Raw genomic sequence first — 26135 nt, forward strand, 5'->3', positions numbered from 1 at the left:
ATGATATAGAAAATAAAAATAATATTGTTTTATTTATTTGAAAATTTAAATACAAAATAATAAATAGGTATATTATTATAGCAGTTGCGGATATGGTATTATTTATTCGATTTTTTTTACAGAGTATTGTTTTATTTTTGACCAAAAAATTTGGCGGCTTTTTCCTAATTTAATATTATAAATTAAATTTGATTATTTTGTATTAATATTAAAATTTATTAATCTACAATGTGATGGGTTAGGTCTTATTCTATATTCATTACAACCATAACTATATTAAAAAAAAAAATTGCAATAATTTCTAGTGTAATTGCAATAATCATGATATGATTACTAATTGGCATACACTCATTAGACCATCTACTCTTAGTTGAACTATGTCTAATGAGTTGGAGTATTCCCAGAAAAGTGTTCTTAGAATAACTTGTGATATTCCACTTGTCTACAAATTACTTGCAAATCATAGATCTACTGCATCAATTTTCATTATCATAGCTTTTTGGACAGAACAATAACATATTGAAACATCACTTCCCTTGTACAACTGATATTTTTGGTTTAAACATTTTACTAATCAAATCTTCTAGGGTTATATTATTTCAATGAGTTTTGCCAAAAATTTTGGTTTTTTTTTGTAGTTTTAAACACTTATTAAATTTTTCACCTAAGTTCCCTTGTACAACTCATATTTTTGGTTTAAACATTTTACTAATAAAATCTTCTAGGGTTATATTATTTGAATGAGTTTTGCCAAAAACTTTGAGTTTTTCTCAGTGTTAAACACTTTACTTATTAAATTTTTCTGAGCGATATTTTTCTTATCAGTATTGCCAAACATGTTACTTATTGAATTTTTCCCGTCATATTTTTCCCATTAGTTTTGCAACAATTTTTTTTTTGTCTAAATAAAATTATTGAAATTGAAAATAATAGTTATCCAAATTATATAATTAAAATTATTGAAATTATAAATATTAGTTATCTTATATAAAAAAATTATTGAAATTGAAAATAATAGTTATCCAAATTATATAATTAAAATTATTAAAATATAGATATGAGTTATCTAATTTATATAATCAAAATATAATAAAAATTTATTTATACATTTAAAAATATAATTTAATGATAAAAATTTACAATATTATTAATAATTATTTAATAAAAAACCAATAATATAATGATTACTCAAGCAAAATCTAAAAATAAAATGTGGTCATTTATCACAACAGGCTAACAAAAACAAGTAAAAACAAGTTGTGCTTTAAGTGTGTATGTTCACTTATTTGTAATAATTATCAAAGCTAACATGAAATATATATATGTAAAGGTTCACTTGATTTCAATCATGGTTGTGTAATGTCTTTGGTATAAAGTTTAGTACAGTGATTTTTTTTTTTTTTAATTCCAGGTTGTGGAGTTAGAGATACTAAAGGAGATCATTCCAATTGGTTTACAATCTACCAAAATTATTGATAAAAAGTCTTCTCGTGGTGGTTAATGAAATACAAACATTTTAAAGAAAACGTACGATTATAGATCTCAATAATTTTTTAATATATAAATTTAAAAAAATATTACTTTGTTTTCTATTTAATATTATTATTTTTACTAATTTATTTTCTTTATTATTGTCATTAATATGATTGAATTCTCCATGATCACAATCTACATACAATTAATAAAATACTTCAATTTATTAATTAGTGAACGTTAGATTCTAAAATTTATCACTAACTTGAATTTATTTTTATACTTTAGTTTAACAATATTTAAACTAAGAGGCAAGTACTAGCTACTATGTAACACTTGTTGTATTATCTTTGATGGAGGCATGGTCCAAGGAGAATGGTTGCTTCGGGCATTGTGCCCACTAATCTGAGGAATTGAGAGCATTAAATGGAGCGGGTGGCGTAGTCACTCCCATGCATGTAGCATGCAATTGACTATATTATTTCTCGTTACCCATGATGAACGTCAACCGCAAAAGGAGAGCGGTGTGTCAGGTTCACTTGTGTAACATCCCTGCAAGGAAATCACATGTTGCCTTTGGAAGTGAGATTTGACCTACTTTTTGGGTGGTTTTCGGGCATGGATGAGGTGTTTTCTTCAGATTAATTTGGAATTTTGGTAGCCTCGCATTTCTAAAAGCAATTTTGGTGGACCAAAAGCCCAAACGAAAGCTCTTTACCAGTTGTGTTAAGGATATTTCTGTGTTGGTTCTCCACAACTCTGTGTCAAGGAAGAGTAATGGGAGATTAAGGGGTGCACAAATGACATAATTCCATGGCTTAACCACTTTTAGAGTTTATGGTACTTAGAGATTTATGTCAGTCTCTTGCCTACAACACTCGATGTCCACTTCTCTTCGGGTAATTTTGAAGCCCTCTAATATTTATAAATTTGTTGCAACCTCCTTGTTTAGTCCCAGGAATGTAAGTCTAGTATTGACATCTGGTATGAACACTGTGAGATGTGTTTCTATTTGGATGTGATTGTTATCCAGTTTATATTATTGTAGCATTACGTACCTTTACCTGTGTTGGCATTGTTTCTTGTCCTCTTTTGTCAGGTCTCGTATGTATCATTTTAATTATACATTGGGTTGTTGGTATTTACTCCGCTTCAATAGTGTCAAGCCTCCTTTGGGAAATACCCTTCTTATTCAATTGTTTTATGTCTGTATGTCTTATTCTCTCCACCAATTCCCCTCTCTTAGGAAGCCCTATATAGAACCTTGAAAGCATTATCAATCTATTCATATGCAACACCAACACATGAGAAGTGAGTGGAGGGGGGAGGTCAAGGCCCCCAGGGCTACAACTGAGCCCAACAGCAAGCCAAAGAGATTGTTGAGACCTTCTATTCAACTATCCCCCCAAAAAATCATAGTGAAATCTACCACCTAGAGACTATGATGGCTAGAGATAAGTATATTGGTGGGCTCCAGTATTGTAGCAATAATGCTACAACTCCTGGAGCTTCCTATCTCTAATTTTATCAACCCGGTAGTTCGTAACAAACTTGGAAGCGACGGTGCTGTATGCACAAGTACTAGCTCTTGCCGCAACTGTCACTTGGTCAGCTGGCACAAGTTCGCTAGGGGCTCAAGCCAACTTCTATATGCTCTTAGAAGAAGCTTTCTAAATGATGAACGAAGGTTATCTTAAAGGAAATTAACCTACTTTGCAAGAATGAACTGAAAGCCAACCAAACATGGAAACCCTAGTAAACCCTAATCTGACTAGTTTAATCTCTATGATGCAATGGTGGGAGTGCAAACTTCTAGAAATGATGCCATTACTTCTAGTGATATGAGATGCATGAATTTAAACTACTTCCATTGAAAAGGACACATTTTTGTATTTTTGCTTAAGTGGTTGGAGTTATTATGACGTTGTTTCTTATTAGGTTTTGACTGTGCAGGGGTAGTTCAGAGGGAAGGAAGGCTGAAAAAGGTCATGAAGGCTAGGAGAGGTTCCAGGGGATCTCCAACATCATTCCACGGAAGTCCACAACGTTCAGGTTCTTGGCAACCGAGGTTGCAGGCTTCTACAAGATGTCTGCAGGGGATCCTACAGGAAACTCAGGATTTCTACAGGATGTTCTGAAAAGAGGATTTTAGAGAATGGATGGAGGGAAAAAGGTGGAGGAACGAGTATGGAGGTGAAATAGGGGTGTAGGGGAGTTCAAGACTTGAAGGTTGGAGTTGAGGAGAAGGTGTAGATGGTGAGATTTGTTCAAGGAGGGATGAAACGATGTTGTACAAGAATTAGGGTTTTGGGAGCGAATGGAAAACGTGAAGCAAGGGTTCTAAGTAGAGGGTGGAGTGGATGATGCTGATGGAGAATAAGCAGATGAAGGAGTGGTACAGGTGCTCTGCAAGTCGTTTTTCCAATCTGAACCAACAAAACTTATAAATTCAAAGACCTAGTTACGTTGACCTAATTTGCTAGCTGTTAGTAAAGAGAATGAACAGAAGTGTGACCTGCAATGAAACCATGTATTTTAACTCATGCAAATAAGCAAACGAAAGTTTGAACTTGTAACCGACTTCTACACATGAAAATCAAACACTAGTGATTGCATGGCAAAGCAAAATCAGTGTTTTTGTGGGCAGCAAAGTCATCCTAGTCACAGCTCCTGATCCCACTAAGGGAGAGGTGAAACCACAGATGTTTGATGGCCCTTTTCTTGAAGCTTTTTCTGTTAACAACCTGTCAACTAAATCTGAGCATGAAAAGCTATTTTACACATAAAAAAACAAACTAAATAACACAACAAGAGCTAGATCCAAATAGCATATTTTATTCTAAGAATGCAGCAAAAACACATAAAGATAATCAAAGGAGGTATTGGGCGCTTGAGATGGGCCCAACCCCAAGAGCTACAGCCTCCTAGGAGAGATTTAGAGCTGGTGCAAAGCTGGATTCATCTTTATTGATCAAGAAATGAAGAGTTACATCAAAATTGTCCACAAGAAGAACTTGAACATGAGCTGAAACCAAAGCTAATCTATTGCATAAAAATTGAACTACAAACTAGCTAACTAATGGCTAAAACAAAATGACTAACTGGCTAACCAAAATGAGGCCCTAAGCCTTCTTATTTATACAATTTGAGGACCCAACAGTCCTCCTAAAATTTAGGGACTTGGTTGCCCAAGACTTGTAGTTAACAGCAGTCCTACTTGACTTGCTTGGCTGCCCTTGTGCTCATTGATTTGGTGGCCTTTGAACTCCGAGCTGATGGTGGAGAATTCGAGGTAAGGGCCCATAAATGAGGGGGACACCTTCCTACAAATCCTCTAGCTTGTTCTCCCACGAATTTGGCTGCCAAGTGCTCATTAAGACCTTCAATTTTGTCTCCAAGTTGACCAAAAAGGCTACACAAAGCACCCATTAGACTTGTTGGCATAATGAATAACCAAATTCACTCTATTAACATAAATATAATAAAAAACATGCAATAAACTAATGAGAATGGTGGATTAAGTCAAATTAGGAGGTTGAATGAGCCCAAATAATTGTCCATTTTTGGGGCTCATCATCACCCCCCTACTGAAAGTGTTGCTCATCCTCTGAGCAACCAATCTCTCTCCTCATCTTTGATGGCCCTGGTGGCCTCCTTGGCTAAAATCTCGGCCGATTTCTCCTTTGTCTTCCCTCTTTTCATACTTCCTGTAGAAACAGTTCGCTGGCTTCCTGTAGAAAGAGTCCTCTGTCTTCCTGTAGAAACAGTCTGCTAACTTCCTGTAGAACCAATTTTCTCTGATTTTGATTGCTTGGCTGGGGGTGCCTTCTCCTTGAACTTTGCTGTGGCAGTCTTCATCTTCTCCTCCTTTCTGCTCTTCTTCCTCACGGCCTGCTGCTTTTCCTGTTGAATTCTCAGCCTTGTTATGAGTGTGCAAGTATATGTAATCATATGGAAGAAATGGTGGCCTTGGCATTTCCTAAAACCTGCAACGTGAGGGAACTCGTATGTTTTGTAACAAGGAAGTTGGTTAAATTCACAAGATAAGCCATGGTCATGTTTCCAAGCAACAAGAATATGATAAAGGTGTTTTCTCTGGCTTTTTCAATAGCAATCGCTACTACATTACCCTCCACAAAAAGAGTAACAGGAAGCACTAACAACGCAGCAATTGGTGCCATGTACATGAGCAAATTCATAGAGTGAAGCTTCTCTGCCTCAGAGGTAAGCAGGATCCCCTGAACAACTGATTTCAATGCTCTGGCAGCAGTTGATCCTAGGCAAACCAAAAATCCAAGAAGGTGGAATAATGACTTACTGTTGCGTGCAATAACAGTGCCAAACACCACAGGCACCAAGGCCATATAAACCACAGAAGACTCCCTCTTACATGTTATTATAAATGCAAAATATTGTTGTGAAGAAGGGAGTTGTTGCCCCAATAGTTTGACTCAAGGAGACTGGCAAATAGCGTAGAGAAATATTGCCACAAACAACCGAGAAGGAGAAAATGAAGCTCAGTGCCAATATCTCAAGAAACTATCTCCTGGAGATGATGAACTGCATTGGTACAATCTCTAACCATGAAATTGCCAGAAAACCATAAAATGAACAGGCACACATGTGAAACATTGTGAGGAATATTGGGTATCTGCATCCAAAAACTAAGTAGGCATTTGTTAAGCAATAGCACACCAATATTGGAAGAGTACCAAGCTGCAATAATGGGAGTTGTTGTAATAGTCTGGGACACAGGAGATGTGCTTTGCTGTTAAATGAAGATTTATTTTGTGCGGTATTTGGACCCTTATCACTATTGATGCTTGAGGGGTTGTCGAGTTCACTCTTTTGTTGTTGGGCAGGGCTTTCCTCCTGCTTGTCTTGAGAGTTGTTTCTTTCTTGCCCGATTTCTTGTGATTCAAAGTCTTCTCGAGAGTATTCTTCTTTGGTGACAATGTAGTGTTCCTTTTGTGCTCCTTCCCACCATGTAGATCTGTGGTGATTTTTTCTAGCAGAATTTTTCTGGGAGGCTTTTGGGCAATTTTTGGCTAGGTTCCCTATCTCAAAGCAAGATCGACATCTAAAGAGGACACTTTCATAATCCAGTTTCTGGTTCCACACATAGTCTTTACTTGTTAGGTGTATTTCTGCTAGGAATCCAGCACTGAAGTCCATTTCCACACAAATGCGTGCATAAGTGGTTTTGGCATATTCCTCTGTTTCTGAAAAGTAAAAGTTCCCAATTGTATTTCCCAATTGTAATAAATCCAATATTAAAATAAATCTAAACAATTATTTTTATAATATAACTACCTAACCTCTATTAAAAAAATTATAAAAACCTCTATTAAAAAAAATTATTTTTATAGTATAACTACTTTACCTTACATCTATAATTCTCTTTTATATATGATATACTAAGTTAATGATTGATTGAATGTTAGTTTGTTAAAAACGAAACCTAATATCATTGTCTTTGCACGGTAGTGCATAAAAATAATCAGCATACCTTAAATATTTTGGATGCCCAACCAATAACACGTCACACCATCCATTGCTTTATGTCAAAATAATAATAATAAATTATTTAAAAAAGAAAATTGCAAATTATGTTAAGAAATGTGCAAAGAATGAGCCAAGGCTGTCGACATAGTTGTGCCAACCTGGAAAATAGCTGTGCCACGTGGAATCACTTCGTCACGTGCATGATGCGTGCGCCCAATTTAATGTCAGGAAGGAACGTTTAAACATTCGGGAATTTCCTCACGATGTCATCATCCTGTTAACAGTGACACGTGGCAAAGTTAATGCAGCTACCGTGGAGGCACCTGATCAGATTTTGAGCAGACTAGCCACTGTATTTAAATTAAATATTGTTCCAATTACAACCTTAACATTACACCCATGGGCCTTACATTAAATATTAATTTTATTACCAACCACCATCCCTGCAAAAAGGCAAAGTAGACTGTTTATATATTTTTATATATTTTTAAATGTATTTTATATTGTGTAAATAAACAAAATTATATAACTAGTGTTTTTGCCTGCTTAATTTAATAAAATATTTTAATGTCATGATGTGTTGTATGTACTCCGAATAATAATAAAATTATAAAATGAGTTGTATGAATATTTGTTTAACATTTTTTTATTGATTTTTTAATATAATTAAATATTTTTTGGTAGATAAAAGTTATATATATATATATATATAGATATTCAATATGAAAAAATCATTATGTATTATCATATTGGATCATATAGAAATATAGTCATCATCCATCCTTATCCAGTATCAACATAGATCCATCTCGGAGAGCAAGCATGCTTCCCAATCCGAAAAAACTAGATAACACTATATACATCATATGAACATGTGTGGTATGCAGTATGGTTTAGAATTAGAAGGGGATAGAAAGAAGTAATTCATCCAGCAATGTGGCCAGTTAGATAACACTATATACATCATATGAACATGTGTGGTATGTAGTATGGTTTAGAATTAGAAGGGGATAGAAAGAAGTAATTCATCCAGCAATGTGGCCAATGTGGATAAACGAAGTATACCATAATACCACCCATATCTTTTACATCTAATCGCCAACATGATGACTATGTGGCCAGATTCTGAAAAAAGAAAAAGATACACAAAATTATACAAAAAAGAGAAACACAGACATTACCCAAGGAATGGAAATTCCCCAACATCTAGAACATTGTCTTCCAAAATTATTTCAATGTGCATATGGCCGAGATTTCCTTGAAGTCCCCTCTTTATGTTCTCTGCCTATATGCTTAATTGTAGAGTTACTGACTGAGTCCATAGATTTCCAATTCTCCATAGCCATGTCCCCTCTTTATGTTCTCTGCTTATATGCTTAATTGTAGAGTTACTGAACTGAGTCCATAGATTTCCAATTCTCCATATCCATCCAAGGAGCCATGGTTGATTGATATTTGCACATCCATTTACATGATCACTGATAACTTTGGAATCCCCAAAATAATGAATATCAGATTTATTGAGGAAGTTTGTGAACCATAAAAGACTCCATAAGGCCATTGCTTCAACCCTAGTATTTGTGTTGATTCTGACATTCCAGTGAATTCTGTATTCCAATTCTTTGGATATATATATATATATATAATTGACATTGAAGATAATGGTAACAAGTTAATAATTATTTATTTAATATTGAATGATGGTAATTTTTTTTTATATAATGCTCATATTATAGTACACATGTCATGTCATTAAAGAATAGATTGATATAACGAGAGTTGTACAAATTGTACACATGTTATTTTTACATATTTTTTTCAAACTATATTTTTCAAATTATTTTTTTTAATTAAAAATAAATCCCATAAAAATTGTCTATTCAATACTTTATATTAATGAGAAAATGGAATTTTTGAATTTAATTACAAACCATTTGTGTTTATAGTACATAGTAATTAATATATAATGTTATTTTCAAAATATTTATATTGTAATAATTAGTGATGTAGTACATAGTAATTAATAATAGAGTACACAAAAGACAATTTTTGTCATAATTACATTATAAGAGGGAAGACATTTCAACCAATCATATTTGAGATAAATAGAAATAAATTTTATTTTAAAATAATAAATTTAATTTCATAACGTTAAATTTTTGATAGATTTAAAATTTTTTGAGTCAATGAAAAACTAGATACGTATATTTATAAGAAGAATTTCGACGTAAATCACATATAGAAAGACCTTTGTCGACGATGAACCACACTAGTTGGTTCGAAACGAGTCGACAAAGGTCTTTCTATATGTGATTTACGCCTAAATTCTTCTTATAACTATCATGGATCAAGAAGCCTCAATTCTACAATGGATACGTATATATATCATACCAATAATAAAGAGCAATAAAGATATTTTGCAACTTTTGATGGATTAAATTTTAAATAAAAAATATTTTATTATAGGTTCGTATTAAAAGAGGAGAGTAAATGGATAATACTATGAGCTAGAAAAAAAACTATGATATAGAAAATAAAAATAATATTGTTTTATTTATTTGAAAATTTAAATACAAAATAATAAATAGGTATATTTTATAGTGGTTGCAGATATGGTATTATTTTTTGGATTTTTTTACTGAGTATTATTTTATTTTTGACCAAAAAATTTGGCAGTTTTTTCATAATTTAATATTATAAATTAAATTTGATTATTTTGTATTAATATTAAAATTTATTTAACTACAATGTGATGGGTTAGGTCTTATTCTATATTCATTACAACCATAACTATATTAAAAAAAAGAAAAAAAAAATTTGCAATAATTTCTAGTGTAATTGCAATAATTATGGTATGATTACTAATTGGCATACACTCATTAGACCATCTACTATTAGTTGAACTATGTCTAATAAGTTGGAGTATTCCCACAAAGGTGTTCTTAGAATAACTTGTGATATTCAACTTGTCTACAAATTACTTGCAAATCATAGATCTACTGCATCAATTTTCATTATCATAGTTTTTTGGACAGAACAATAACATATTCAAACATTAGTTCCCTTGTACAACTAATATTTTTGGTTTAAACATTAGTTTTTTGGACAGAACAATAACATATTCAAACATTAGTTCCCTTGTACAACTAATATTTTTGGTTTAAACATTTTACTAATCAAATCTTCTAGGGCTATATTATTTCAATGAGTTTTGCCAAAAACTTTGGTTTTTTCACAGTTTTAAACACTTATTAAATTTTTCACATAAGTTCCCCTGTACAACTCATATTTTTGGTTTAAACATTTTACTAATTAAATCTTCTAGGGTTATTATTTCAATGAGTTTTGCCAAAAACTTTGATTTTTTCTCAGTGTTAAACACTTTACTTATTAAATTTTTCCCAACAATATTTTTCCTATCAGTATTGCCAAACATGTTACTTATTGAATATTTCCCTATCATATTTTTCCCATTAGTTTTGCAACAATTTTTTTTTGTCTAATTAAAATTATTGAAATTGAAAATAATAGTTATCCAAATTATATAATTAAAATTATTGAAATTATAAATATTAGTTATCCAATTTATATAATAAAAAAAATTACTAAAATTGAAAATAATAGTTATCCAAACTATATAATTAAAATTATTAAAATATAGATATTAGTTATCCCATTTATATAATTAAAATATAATAAAAAAATTATTTATACATTTAAAAATATAATTTAATGATAAAAATTTACAATATTATTAATAATTATTTTATAAAAAACCAATAATATAATGATTACTAAAGCAAAATCTAAAAATAAAATGTGGTCATTTATCACAACAGGCTAACAAAAACAAGTAAAAACAAGTTGTGCTTTAAGTGTGTATGTTCACTTATTTGTAATAATTATCAAAGCTAACATGAAATATGTATGTAAAGGTTCACTTGATTTCAATCATGGTTGTGTAATGTCTTTGGTATAACGTTTAGTACAGTGAATTTTTTTATTTATTTTTTAATTCCAAGTTGTGGAGTTAGAGATACTAAAAGGAGATCATTCCAACCGGTTTACAATCTACCAAAATTATTGATAAAAAGTCTTCTCGTGGTGGTTAATGAAATACTTAAAGAAAACGTATGATTATAGATTTCAATAATTTTTTAATATAATGATAAAAAAAAAAAATTACTTTGTTTTCTACTTAATATTATTTTTTTTACTAATTTATTTTCTTTATTATTGTCATTAATATGATTGAATTCTCCATGACCACAATCTACTTACAATTAATAAAATACTTCAATTTATCAATTAGTGAAATCTAAATTTGTTAGATTTTAAAATTTATCACTAATTTGAATTTATTTTTATATTTTAGTTTAACAATATTTAAAATAAGAGGCAAGTACTAGCTACTATGTAACACTTGTTGTATTATCCTTGATGGAGACATGGTCCAAGGAGAATGGTTGCTTCAGGCATTGTGCCCACCAATCCGAGGAATTGAGAGCATTAAATGGAGCGGGTGGCATAGTCACTCCCATGCATGTAGCATACAATTGACTATATTATTTCTCGTTACCCATGATGAACGTCAACCGCAAAAGGAGAGCGGTGTGTCAGGTTCACTTGTGTAACATCCCTGCAAGGAAATCACATGTTTCCTTTGGAAGTGAGATTTGACCTACTTTTTGGGTGGTTTTCGGGCATGGATGAGGTGTTTTCTTAAGATTAATTTGGAATTTTGGTAGCCTCGCATTTCTAAAAGCAATTTTGGTGGACCAAAAGCCCAAAGGGAAGCTCTTTACCAGTTGTGTTAAGGATATTTCTGTGTTGGTTCTCCACAACTCTGTGTCAAGGAAGAGTAATGGGAGATTAAGGGGTGCACAAATGACATAATTCCATGGCTTAACCACTTTTAAAGTTTATGGTACTTAGAGATTTATGTCAATCTCTTTCCTACAACACTCGACGTCCACTTCTCTTCGGGTAATTTTGAAGCCCTCTAATATTTATAAATTTGTTGCAGCCTCCTTGTTTAGTGCCAGGAATGTAAGTCTAGTATTGACATCTGGTATGAACATTGTGAGATGTGTTTCTATTTGGATGTGATTGTTATCCAGTTTAGATTATTGTAGCATTACGTCCCTTTACCTGTGTTGGCATTGTTTCTTGTCCTCTTTTGTCAGGTCTCGTATGTATCATTTTAATTATACATTGGGTTGTTGGTATTTAATCCGCTTCGATAGTGTCAAGCCTCCTTTGGGAAATACCCTTCTTATTCAATTGTTTTATGTCTGTATGTCTTATTCTCTCCACCAATTCCCCTCTCTTAGGAAGCCCTATATAGAACTTTGAAAGCATTATCAATCTATTCATATGCAACACCAACACATGAGAAGTAAGCGGAGGGGGGAGGTCAAGGCCCCCAGGGCTACAACTGAGCCCAACAGCAAGCCAAAGAGATCGTTGAGACCTTCCATTCAACTATCCCCCCAGAAAATCATAGTGAAATCTACCACCTAGAGACTATGATGGCTAGAGATAAGCATACCTTCCCTGATTTAGAGCTCATGGAAGACATAGGGTAATGAATTCCTAATCCTGGCCACATCAGAGGATAAAAAAAGAAGTATTTCCAAGCCTTATCTCTATACTAGCAAATGAAAACCTTTCTAGCAAAGTCCTTACTGAGAAGCGAGCCGAAAGGTACAATATTTTTGCAAGTCTTGAGGAAGTGAAATGTGAACAGAGAAAACAAGGGTTATGTATGGAGGGAATGGGTACTTGTCTGGCTCAAATTGAGCATCATATTCCATGCATTACCGCTACATAAGCTCCTCCAGGATCTAGTGTGAAAGATTCAACACCTATTACTTCTTCTAATTCCTAGCTATTAAATGATATCTGACAATTTTTGTATTATAATTATGCAGTATATACTTTAATTATGCTGCAGTTATTAAAACTCTTGAAGTTTTGGACAAATTATTCTAGGTAGGTGATTAAAATATCTAGTTTCATGATTGGAAAATTTATACCATTTGCCATAAATCATGTTGACAATGGTTGGATGACTAGTGTACTGGAAACTTTGATTTTGTGAGGTAATACAATCTAATATTGCAACAACAACAAAAAAATATTTATATTAGTAAATTACTAATATGATATCAACTTTTATTAGATAATAGCCTAATTCATACCCCAATTGGAGTACCAAATTGGTGAGAGAAACTTGAGTCACCTTGATTTTATTGAATCATTAGTTATAAAAATCCTTAGAAAAGTAATCATTGTATTTCAATACAATTATAACAACTAAGTAGATTGGGATAAAGTACTAAGTGTGAAATTCCCCGTGAAGTACTACTCACTATTTTGACATCATTAATTAAAAATTTATTTTTATACACATCATAATAGGGAATTCGATCACACACCCATGCAACTTATTTTTACTGATAGAAACTAAAAATTAAAATGATTCTTTCAACTATAAATCATATATTACTAAGTCTTATCACTTAGTGCCATTGATTTGTATGGCATATTTGATTAAACATACTCTACTGTGCATAGTTAAATAGCTAGGTTAAGTAACACAATTATTGCATCAAATCCTTTGAGGTAACAAGGAATCTAAACTTATCATCAGCTCATGGTTACTTGCATTACTAAAATCAAAATAAGTATAATCTAGTTGGTTTTTTAAATTATATTAATTTTACCATACTCAATTTCTATGTGTCAATTTTCTTGTCATAGATGTCTCGCCAATTTTTAACAAAATCCCTGATAAGGTTTCATAAATGGGCTAGTTAACTAAGTTTTTTTGGCTATGGAGGAGAATTCATCTTCAAGTGCACCTTATCCAAATTCATTCTATGATGGGTAACTTTCTCAGCAAGTCCTAGTCACTAGATGTGAGACTTGAAGATGATGGTTGAGGCTATAATGTGATTCGATTCACTAGTTTCAATTCCAATTCTTCACCAGTGTAAGAAACATATAATTTATGCTAAGTGGACTATATAATCGCATGAGAGACTACTCATTAGTGAATGATACTTGTTACTACAAAATCTATCACCTTGGTGCAAAGCCTCACTAAGTGACCTATAATGAGCACAACAATGGGAGAGTTATTGTTGTCGCCTCAGAAACTACCCCTCTCATTTCTATAGTTATATATAATCCACCAGAAGGGAGGCTTCCCTAGAAGACCTTGTGGATCAAGTAACCTAATTTGAGTTAGGATAAATGCCCTGTAAGGCTCTTACAACAAGAATTCACCCAAAAAAAGTATGCAATAATTAGGGTTTGGCTGGATAAAGGTATAATTCCAAGAGAGGGAATTCAAGGGTTACTATGGCTTAATCTAAAGGATTAGGTCAAACACATACAATCAAGATAATCCAAGTATTCCATGATATAAGTGACTAAGTCACTAATTTGAACTAAATATAGCGAAAATTACATTATAACATGAAATTATGCCTTAAATATCCCATAGGAGTAAGTAAAACATCCTCCAAGGATGACATCCCTCCAACAGGTGTGTCTCTCCAAGAAAAATGCAATAAATGGCTTCAAGCAGTGCATCTTATCCCTGTGTCCTTATCAAATGGATGCCTAATCATAAATCAAGGCCTCCTTAATCCAACATCAGCCATAAATGTGCCCACATCATCCTCCCAAGCACCAAGAAGAGGATGTTATAATGCTAGGCCATGGCATTATCATGGTGAATAGTGTACCATCCTTTCTATAAGGGTTAAATATTATCATCATCACCATATCCTCAAAATTATGGCAACATCTATCAAGTAGGTGCAATTCCATCCTAGAGGCATCCTACCATCTCTTGGGTACATATTCTCTCATAGTAATGTCTCATATCTAAAGGACAATGTCCATGGTCTCAAAGGTGGGTAAGGGTGTCATCAACTATGCCAAGCCATCCCAAGGTCAACAATATTTAGAAATTGTTCAACATCCTTTTGGAGAAGTTCCTTGTGTCATCATCAAAGGGTATAGACGTCTTGCTTGAATTTATGGAGAAGCATAATGTTATCCCTCAAGGGATGGTAGTTGTACTTGGGAGAAAATTTCTACCACATACTCATAAAATCAAGTGATAGCAATATCATGGATACAAGAAACATAAGAGTATTAGGGTGGGCCACATTTAATGTTAAAGGAATCAAAGTACCTCACAAAAGCATCATCTTTAAATGCCTTCCTAGGTTATGATTTGTACACAAATTATTGTGCTCAGTTATGGGAGGGTTATTGTTGACATTCAAGTGAAAACTAGAATTTTTGAACATGATAATTACCTGTGATGTGTGTGTGTGTGTGCTTTTTTTTTTCTTAGCATTCACATTATTTAGTTATATCATCAAGAAACTATGCATTTAAAATATGTGAGTCGAGATCATAATGAACAATGTGACAAGAGACACCAAAAATTAGGCCAGAGGAAAAGGAAAAACCCACAAGGGGAAAACCTAGCAACCTTTCCTTATAGAATCGTTGTCAACGAGAGAAATCCATGTCACATATAACTTGACCAGTAGACCAATTATGCCAAATCAACCCTCCAAAATTCCAAGAAATGATGCTCCCAAAATTTTCTACAAAAGAGTATGGAAAGAAGCCTGCTTTAGATCTCTAAGAGGGCTGAATTTCACCTTCTGTCTTATCCTCAGGTAATTTCACTAAAATTCATATTATATCTCATAATATGAGTCTCAATTTTCACATCATTCCACAAAAGTATAGCTTTAGACTTCACACCTTTCTCCACAAGGATGAGTTACAAAACCATAGAATATTTATGCTTTAGACTTTTACTTCTATTTGACTTTCCAGATTTCCTTGAGCAAGGGTAGATCAAATATAAGTAACCTTGTCTTCTATTTTTGGCCTCCAAAAATCCTTCTTCTTCTTCATTTCAGATCATACGTATGTGTGTGATAATCATCTCCAATTGAGTGATGCAAATGGGCCATATATAGTCTTCTCCACAAGAAAATGGGTGCCACATGTAGTTGAGCTGACTTGAGGGGTAGGAGGGTCGACTTGGCATCTTTGTTAGACAAATGAAACTTGACAAATTTAAAATGTATTTCTTTTGAAAGGGTCATGAAGAACATAGCCTTATAAATTTTATATATAAACCCTGAAGAACATGCTTTACAATAAAGAAATAATGATAATAATTTTATTTGTTCAAGATATGTCTATAAATTTTTATTGTGAAGACTGACCATAGTTATAATTTCAATACTCCCTCTTAACTAGGGAGGTATTCATAATGACTCATCCAGATATTTTTCAAGTTGAATACTTCTATAAGAAAGGATCCATATTGATAAACATCATTGATGATAACATCATCATAACCAACATTATCAAAATACCAAGGCCTTGACAAGTATGCTCTATCTCTCCCTTATATCAGAGCATAACGCTGAGAGGAATTCAATAGGACACCACACTACCTCTCTAATGCACATACTCCACCTAGGTTCACCAAATTATTTACTCCATATGAACACTTCCTACTTGTCACAAGGAAATGTTAATCCATCATACTATTCTTTAATCGATTCCATGTACTTGACTTAGGGTGTTAATCCTAATCGACCATAGTACATGAATCAAGAATGGAATTCCAAGATGCTTATCCAATCCACCATTATCCATATATGTGCCCATGTACTTGAGTTATGGTTGTTAGTCCTAGTCATAGTACATGGAACATGGAGAAATAGGTGTCTAACTCCACTCCCTCTTAATCTGGGAGGAGTAATCCACAAGCCCAAGCTTGTCTCAAAAGTACACATACTTCCCTTACATCAATTACCTGTTCATCCATGGAGATTGTACTATAGCTTCTTCGCCGCCATCTGCATCACATCTTGAATCATAATGTTCTTACGACCTTCCATGAAAAACTAAGTTCTCTGATAATCTTCAAACTCCTTTGATCTTTACAAAATATCACAATCGAACTCATCAAATAGTGTTGAGATATGTAACTAGGTTCGGTCTTCATAATGACATTTGTAACTATGATTTTGCATATTTGTTGTAAATAGAAAAATAAATTTATTATTGTTACTCTTGAGGCATGGGTTTCATGCTCAAGGGAAAATTATTTGTAGGTAAAGCAACCACTGAATGCTTTTAGGGCTTTTAATTGATTCTACAAATCAATTGACCATTGTCATGTATGAAACACCCATTTGGGCATGTTACATCTTGTAAAGAAAAATTTATATAAAATCAAAAGTGTCAAATAGACCCTCCAAGACCTTGTCATCATCAAAAGAATATGTTGGCCTTCAAGTTGGCCTAAATGAGGCAACTCAACCTATAAAGAAGCCTATATATAAGAAGGCTTCAACCTCATTTGAACATCATCCATCCAACTCTCAAGAAGTTTTGTATAAGAATAAAAGAGGAAAAATAAGGAAGACGGTTACTTAGCAAAGGAAGAGAAGAAGAAAGAAATTTTTTTGGAATTGTTTTTGGGCTAATATCCTTCACATGTGCGAAAGAGTTAGGGCATCAATTGCAACGGGAGGGCCAAAATTGGAACTATCTTAGGAGACTGAAATCTGATGTGAAAATACCAAATATTGTTGGTCGAGTATTCAAAAAGGAGAAGGCTATCTAAGCGAATAAGGAAGGGAAGAAAATTAATCTCACACTTTTAATCTAGGGTTTCTACAGAATAAAATTTTGGGGGTCAAATTTGTAGAAGAATTTGTTGGGAGGTAGAAATTGCAAAAGAAGTAGCTGGGGGTCAAAGTTGAAAAAGTAGCTAGGGTCAAGTTGCTGGAAGGAAATCTCATCAAGGAAAAAGGTTTGACTTAGTCTTAGAGGGTTATTTGACAAGAGTCTTAGGTCTTTGAATTCATCCATTGAAGTTATATAAGAAGAAAAAAGTTCTTGTGGGTTTTCCTATCAAAAGGAGAGGTTTTTCCACTGGATGATAACCTACATCCTGTGTCCTATTGTCTCATTGATTTTATTATTTGATAGTTGTTTAATGATATATAACACTAATAATAATCAAGTGAAAGAAGAAGCTAATAAAGTTAAGTAAAAAATACATGATAAGCAGTTATCAAAGTAAGTGAAATCACTTAATTTACTTACTCTAGATTTCTCAACATGGTATGAGAGCTAAGGTGACAAGACAAGGAAAGGAATTTTGAAGAAGGACAATAAAAAGTAATATCAAGAAATGTAAAGGCATATAACCATTAAGAAAGGGATTCATAATGGTCTAAACATCTAAGGAGTATTAAGGAAGGAATTAAGGAATATCATAGAAGACGTCAAAACCCTGGCTCATTCAAAGAAGGTTTATACAATTGAAGCATCCTTGGGAAGCTTACAATATCCATCACAAGGTAAACAAGACCTCAAGAAACCTACATCCACTGAGAGAAGGTATACACATTGAAGCATCTTGAAGTCTCTACATCCAGTGGAAGCGAGAAGAAGTGTTTCCATCATCATCAAAGTCATAAAGGTTATATTCCTCTCGTTGAATAAATGATCACTTTTTAAAGCATACTTAAAGGAAGACATCTTCATCAATGATACATCTTATATTATCAACATCATCAATAAATGAACCAAGTTGAAGAAGCATCTTCACTTGAAAAGTAATAATCTTTTTATATATGTTTGAATCTATTAAATTGACTTCATTTTATAAGGAGAACAACAAATTGGTTGGGTCACCAAAATTCCTTGCATGGAAAAAGAGGACAAATTTGATCTTAAAAGAGAATGAAGTTATTGGTCTTATCAATGGTAATTTCTCCAAACCATCATAAGAATAATCTCAAGCATTATTAAAATATATGAAATGGGAAATAAGGGTTCAAAGGAACCTTATAGAATCCATCAGGGATTCCCTTATTCGTTATGTAACAAAGTTGGAGACATCAAAAGGAAATATATGAGAAGCTAGTAGAATTGTTCTCCATAAGCACTACTAGAGAAATCATATCATTGAGAACCAATTTACAGGATGAATATATCAAAGGAAGAAGGAATAACCTCATACCTTTATAGGGTGTCACAAATAAGAGACCAACTACAAGAGTTGGGGGAAAAGTTGTATGACAAAGAAATGACCACAATTTTTCTCAATGCACTATCGGAGGTATGGGGAAAATTCATATCAAGCATCTATGGAAAGACAGAAGCTACTCCATTAAGTGAACTATGGTCATTATGTAAGATTGAAGAAACCAGGTTAAAAGAAAAAAGGGATGTTGGACAAAGTGAACAAGTTCAAGCATTTGCTCCCATGGATATGAGGAAAGGAAAGTTTGGGAAGTTTGGTCCTTAGAAAAAGAAGAAGATCAATATGTCAAAGATATAATGCTATAGATATCAAGAATATGAGCATTACAAGAGATATTGTCTTAAATTCAAGAAGGACAACAATAAAAGGAAAGAAAGGAATGAATCCCATATCACTGAAGAAGTTGAAGAATCTGATGAGAATAAATCCAAAGGGATATATCTTCACTATTAAGGTTTCAAAGATACATAGCAAGGAGAAGTCAAAGGTGAAAATACCTCTACCCCTGGAAGTCAAGATGAGATGCATAATGAAAATATGCATCTTAGTAGAAGATGGAATCATATAAGAAGCATACGATTAAATAAAATAAAGAGCTCATGGCACCATTGTAGGAGCTTGAAAGGATATTTGAAGAAAAAATCTACATGGTTGTAAATGGTAGCTCATACTTAAGTAGTAATATGATTGGAAGAAATTCATCTAACATAGAAAGAAATTAGCATACATCATTTATAGGAAGGAGAATTTGCAGGAAGAGGATAATCAAGATCCTCCGATGGAATCTTCATTAGAAGGTTCACCTCTACTTGGAAGAAGAAAATGTCTCATTGATGGTCTACATTCCACCTTGTGTGGGATCCTTTGTTTAAAAAGGATGATGGTATGATGACAAAGCAGTGCAACATGTAAAAATGGTTGAAGTACTTTCAAGAAAGAAAAGGAAGTTGACGATGGAATTTTATATGACCAAAATAAGAAAAGAGGAATGTATGCATATATTTGATAGATTAATTCATGTCATCATATAATTTCATATAGCATGGCTGAATGCTCTATCTCATGAGCATGATCGAAAAGGAAGGATTTGTTCCTTTAGAAAGATGCATGAAGGCATGTTACCTCGTTCACATATTGATAAGATGAAGTCAACATAATATGTCCTCATATGGAATATGAGGTGGTTGACAAAGATGAAGGAACTAGGTACAAAACTTCCTAGGAAGCAATATGTGAAGAAAGGAAGAGGAGTTCGTGAGAAATGTAACTATGGTCACATGAGATAAGAGAAAGTGATAAACATCATAAGACTAAAATAATTGGCTAGGACATCTCCATGGAGAAGGTATGAAGAATCTGATATAATCAGTAAAGGAAGGAAACCCATGACATTCAATGCCTTGGAGATGTGTTTATGAATGTGCAAGATGTTGGTATTGCAAGAAATAAGATGTCATGATGAAAATCCATCATAAAAGGTAACTTTGATTTGATGTTCATTTTGATTTTTGAACAACTTCTAGTTGGGTTGATACAAGGCTACTGGAAGAGAGTTGTAGATGCCACCTACAACTATTACTCATGAAAATGGATGGTAGATCCTGAAAAGAAACATGACATAGAAGAGGTAGTTATGTGAAGAAAAGTTAAATGTGGACTAGAAGATCACTTTCCGATGAAAATAAGGATGACATGATTGTTTATTCAACTCTATGGTTCATTGAAGGAAAGTGATGGATGGTTGATGCCCTACAATATGAAGACTCCATAATTATGAAGAAAAAGTTCATTACATTGAAATGAAGATCCCTACAAGCAGCTAAAAGTACCATGATCTACACTAAAATGTAGATAGTTGTTGTTGGTAACAAGTCCCTAGTTAAGAGGGAGGTTGGACAAGTCCCTGGATAAGAGGGAGCTGGGGTATATTCCTTTTACAGGAATGAGTATGTCTTCCCTAGTTGAGAGGGAGAAATAGACACATCATTCTTGTCTTCACATTGTGAAGAAATAATGGAGGATTTGGTAAGAATTTGAGACTAATTCTTATACTCATTGAGGATGAGGTAGGGAATCCAAGATAAGAGTAGTTGAAGAGGAAATTCCTTGAGCATGTGTTATTCAAAAATAGGAACTGTCATAAAAGGACATACCCTATGAACACTCGAGTGGGGTGTGTTCCTTGAGAGACAATGATGATGGTGTTTGTCAGTCATTAGTCTTGCCAGCAATGTGCTTTGATCTTGTGGAGAGATAGAGATGTTAGTCAAGGCCTTTCTATGTGACAATGTTGGTTGATATAATGAGATTCTCTAGCATAAGCTAAGGAAGTAGCTTGTGATATGACTTACCAATCTTACACTTATTATGAGAATTCTTCAATTTGAGAATGTCCAAGTACGTTGTATGGATTGTTAATACCTCCCTAGTTAAGATGGAATGTTGAAATATGTAACTAGGTTCAGTGTTCATAATGACATGTTTAATTATGATTTTATGTATTTTTTATAAAGATACAAATAAATGTATTATTGTTATTCTTGAGGCATGGGTTTCATGCTCAAGGGAAATTTGATTTTAGGTCAAGCACCCATTGAGTGCTTCTAGGGCTATTCATTGAGTCTACAAATTAATTGATCCATTTTCATGTATGAAAGACCCATTTGGGCATGTTACATATTGTAAAGAAAAAAATATATAACATAAAAAGTGTAAAATAGACCCTTCAAGAGCTTGTTATCATCGAAAGAACAAGTCGGCCTTTAAGTTGGCCTAAAGGAAGCAACTCGACCTAGAAAGAAGCCTATATATAAGAAGACTTCAACCTCATTTGAAGATCATCCATATAACTCTCAAGAAGCTTGATTTAAGAAGAAAAGAGGACAAATAAGGAAGTTTAATACTTAGCAAAGGAAGAGAAGAAGAAAGTAAAGTTTTTGGGCTAATATCCTTCACATGTGCAAAAGAGTTAGAGCATCAAATGCATTAGGAAGGAAAAAATTGCAACTACCTTAGGAGACCAAAATTTTATGTGAAAAAACTAAAGATTGTTGGTCGAGTACTTGTTTATTCAATTTAGTGTCCTAAATTGCTACATAAACTATCAATCCAGGTGTCGTAAACTAATGAAGTGTAGTGCACTATATGTGAAAAATAACCCTTTCTTACCTCACTATTTTCAAGTTTATGTTGTTTTGGGGTTTTTTTCTTTTGACTCCTAGAGTTCTACAATGTAATTGAAATCTTAATCTACTGCTGAAATGAGAGTCTAAAAGTGCTTATTAGGTCAAGTTTGGAAGTGGAGTTTTCAAAAACAAGAAAGTGGAGACAACACTTATCTTCTTGCTATTGTAATGGTTTCCAAAATATGAGCTTAAAAGACTCTTAACACTGTTATCTACAAAATCAAAACTTGAATGAGAAATGGAAGTGCAACTATCTCTATCAAACTGAGAATGAAGTACTGGAAGCAAAACTACTTTCGTTGTCTATTCTACTTGCAGAATTAAAGTCTAATGAACTACTAATTAAACTAAAGGCAAAAATAAAATTGAAACTAACTCTAAACTTATGAACAACAAGTAATCTCATTTATAAACATAACACTTCGACAATTAGTTTGAAGATCAATCATCAATGAAAGGCTATGGAAATATTAGCTTATATCATGAGAAAATGACATCAAACTATCTAACTCTAAACTAATGAACAACAAGTAATCTCATTTATAAACATAACACTTCGCCAATTAGTTTGAAGATCAATCATCAACGAAAGGCTCTAGAAATATTAGCTTATATCATGAGAAAATGGCATCAAACTATCTAACTCTAAACTAATGAACAACAAGTAATCTCATTTATAAACAGAACACTTCGCCAATTAGTTTGAAGATCAATCATCAACGAAAGGCTTTGGGAATATTTTCTTATAACATGAGTGACTATATTAAGAAAGAAAAGGTACTGAACAGCAAGAAAATCTCATTCATAAACTCCATATTTCACCAATTAGTTTGAGGGTAAACCATCAACGAAAGGTTATGGAAACATGCACTTATGTAATGAGTGACTATCCTAAAAAGCATAAAACAACTTGAACTTGAAAACTAAAGAACAACAGAAGAAGTGAGTCTAAAGATGCTACTTAATACAATTTCAAAACTACAACTAAGAAGCTCAAGCATAAAAGAAATTAAAGAACTATTGTGATACTGAAATGCACTTATCAGCGTTAGTAAAAACAAGTGACAAAAGTTGCAATATATACAATGTTAGAACGATTATGGACATAAATGAAAACACAAGAAATATACAACTGAACGAAAGAAAAACAAAAAATGTAAATACATAGAAACAAAAGGAACTTCAACCACGTAGGGGCCCTCTGCATGGCCTTGGACTAGCAACACAAATTTACTTCACACGCTCAGGTAGCCATATAAGAAAATAAAGTTTTTGTATATAAAAAAAGAGGACTATATGTCTCTTGTTTACAAATGGAAATCACACTACTTTAGCAGTAAAAACATTAACTATTTTTGTGTTACAAATGCTGCAATTTATAAGAAAAATTCATAACTGTTTCTAAGAGAAAAATCTTCTACAGCAGACACGCGAATAGGTCGTGCATCCGGGAATTTAGTCTCCGGTTGGCATAAACAGTAAATCTCTGAATATGGATGTTGGATATGGTTATATAGGTGGCAAAACGAATCCTTAGCTTCAGGAACATGCCTCAGACTCATTTGCGTGCCAAAACGGAGTTCTAGATGCTGTAGGACTTCTCTGTTGACTCCCCTTTGACCAGGGTCTTTCTCCTTGAATTTGATCAAACGAATAGGGCTTTGTCCATGTACTGACATTTCCTTAGCTACCCATGTGGCTCGTTCCTCTTCTCAATACCTGTAACCTGCAAAAGTATGGAGATGGCTATGGAATTGCCAGTTATCTGCAGAAAGTGGCTACATTCCGTAGCTAAAGAACAAAACCCTATCCAAATAGCACCCATAATAATATAATTTTAAAATCACTAAAATGTACTCCTGGAATCAATCATGCAATGGATTTTTATGGTTTAGGATGCACTGGTATGGGAAAACAGAGGAAGAAGGGTGAAGAAATTGCTTGAAAAAGAGGCAGTTGGGGGGCTCAACATACCCCCACTGTGAAGTTGTTGCATGTCCTCATGCAACCAAAATTGTAGCAATCCTTCTTCTACTGCATCTACTCTGAAACCTCTGCTAGAACATCCAACCTTTTCTTGTTTTCCCTTGCTACCACTGCCATTTTAGTCTTTCTCATAAGGAATCTATATTTAAGGTTGATGAGGGCCCTGCTTAGCTTCCTATTTTTCTTCTCCAATTTTATATTTTTCTTATGCCATAGACCCAAATGAAGCATGGTATTGTCATGAATGATTTTGTCTAGCTTATTTTGTTCCTTCAAAGCTTAATTTTCCTTCTGAATATGCCTGTTTAAGACCTCTAATTCATAGATTTCTTACTTTAGTTAGTGAATCAGAGTTTCCTGTGATGTAACTGGCTGGTTAGATGAAGTCCCCTGATCTTTTGTTGTGTTCTTCTGCTCCAATGATTCAATATAATCATAGATCTGCTGCTGAGCTTGGTCAATCTCTAGAGATGCTTTTCTTGGACTACTTTCAAAGTCTAGTTGAGGAGAAGGAGAATATTGTGGACTCTACTCAAATGAGGTGTTATCTGGTGATTGAGTTGGAGTCTCCCCTCCCAAATCTATGAATTGGGTCTCTTTTCTCTGTGTTTTCTTCATTTTGCCTCTAAGCCTAGAGCTTCTTCTTAGACTTTGTGAGTCTATGTCCTCTTCTCCTATGACCTTTCTTCTCTTCCCTCTTTCTTTTTCTTTCTTGGACTGTTCTTTAATGTGGACTAATTTTTCAAAGAGAAATTGTTCCTCTTCTGATGAAGGCTCAGGAGTTTGATAAATTTCCTCAACTTTTCTTTTTATTTTTCCTCTTTGTTTGTTTGCTTCATGACCTCAGTTAGAGTTTCAGAGAGAGATTCTTCCTCACTGTTTTCTTTTGCTGAACTGGTAGGAGTATTTTGGATTGCAAGAGTTTTTCTCCTCCTCCTACTCTTCTTTATTGAACTCCCTTCAGGTAACTCAGGTGGATCTTGGAAAAAGTTCCTGATCAGGAATTTTTCCCATGTGTCTCCTACATCCTTCAAGTGATTTTCAACTAAAATTTTTATGTGACCATGGTGGCAAAGGTGAGGTTCTATATCTTGTATTTTCTTTTGAACAATGGTGGACATCTTCCTTAAGCTATTCAACAGAAAGTAAGGGAGATTGATGGTTTCACCTTCTAAAAAGTTCATCAACAACCTTATGTGATACATGTACATTGAACCATATCTACCCTCACACGTGATAAATTTTTGAATAATTAAGATAAAACTACTCCATTTATCCTTTAATGCTGAGATAGGAATTCCTCTTTTGAAAATTGAGATATCCATACCTAGGTTCTGGAGAATAATTTTCCATGCCTCATCATCAAATTCCTTTTTTTTGAACCACATTTCTCCATTTTTTGGAAGTTCAGTTGCAACTGCAATGGAAGATTCAGCGACTGAGAACCTTATATCACCAATTTCCACTTCTACCCCATCAAAAGACCTTGCAAATGTTTTGGTGACTTATTGTGATGGCCATTGAATTTCATGATAAACTTCAACCAACCAGCCTTCTTCAATGTCCCCTTCAACTGAGGGTATCCCTCCATAAACTTGACTCCTACGGGCTCTGATCTTACAATGAGACCCATTCTTCTTTTCTTCACTGTGTAGAAACTTTGTAAACGGTGGTTATATGGGAACAGAGCAGTTATAGGGACAGAAATGGAATACCAGAGAACTGTGGAGAAAATCGATGGTTGTGGAATGAAGTATGGAGGGTATACGAAACAGGAAGAGCGTATGCATGGGAATAGTGTGGAGGACGTAAGGACTGGTGCACACGTAGACTGTGTGGAGGCAGAGTATTACTCATGCACAGAACCG

General features: G+C 33.6%; 1 pseudogene; it reads right to left on the minus strand.

Moving 5' to 3' along the window:
* Positions 1-5420: 5420 nt before the first annotated feature.
* LOC149195817 (putative sugar phosphate/phosphate translocator At1g12500 pseudogene) lies at positions 5421-25900 on the minus strand (annotated as a pseudogene).
* Positions 25901-26135: the final 235 nt, after the last annotated feature.

The sequence above is a fragment of the Pinus tabuliformis genome, chromosome 2_2 (genome assembly GCF_031772625.1).
Source record: "Pinus tabuliformis cultivar Carrire ecotype Pingquan chromosome 2_2, CPIR1, whole genome shotgun sequence".
NCBI classification, from domain to species: domain Eukaryota; kingdom Viridiplantae; phylum Streptophyta; class Pinopsida; order Pinales; family Pinaceae; genus Pinus; species Pinus tabuliformis.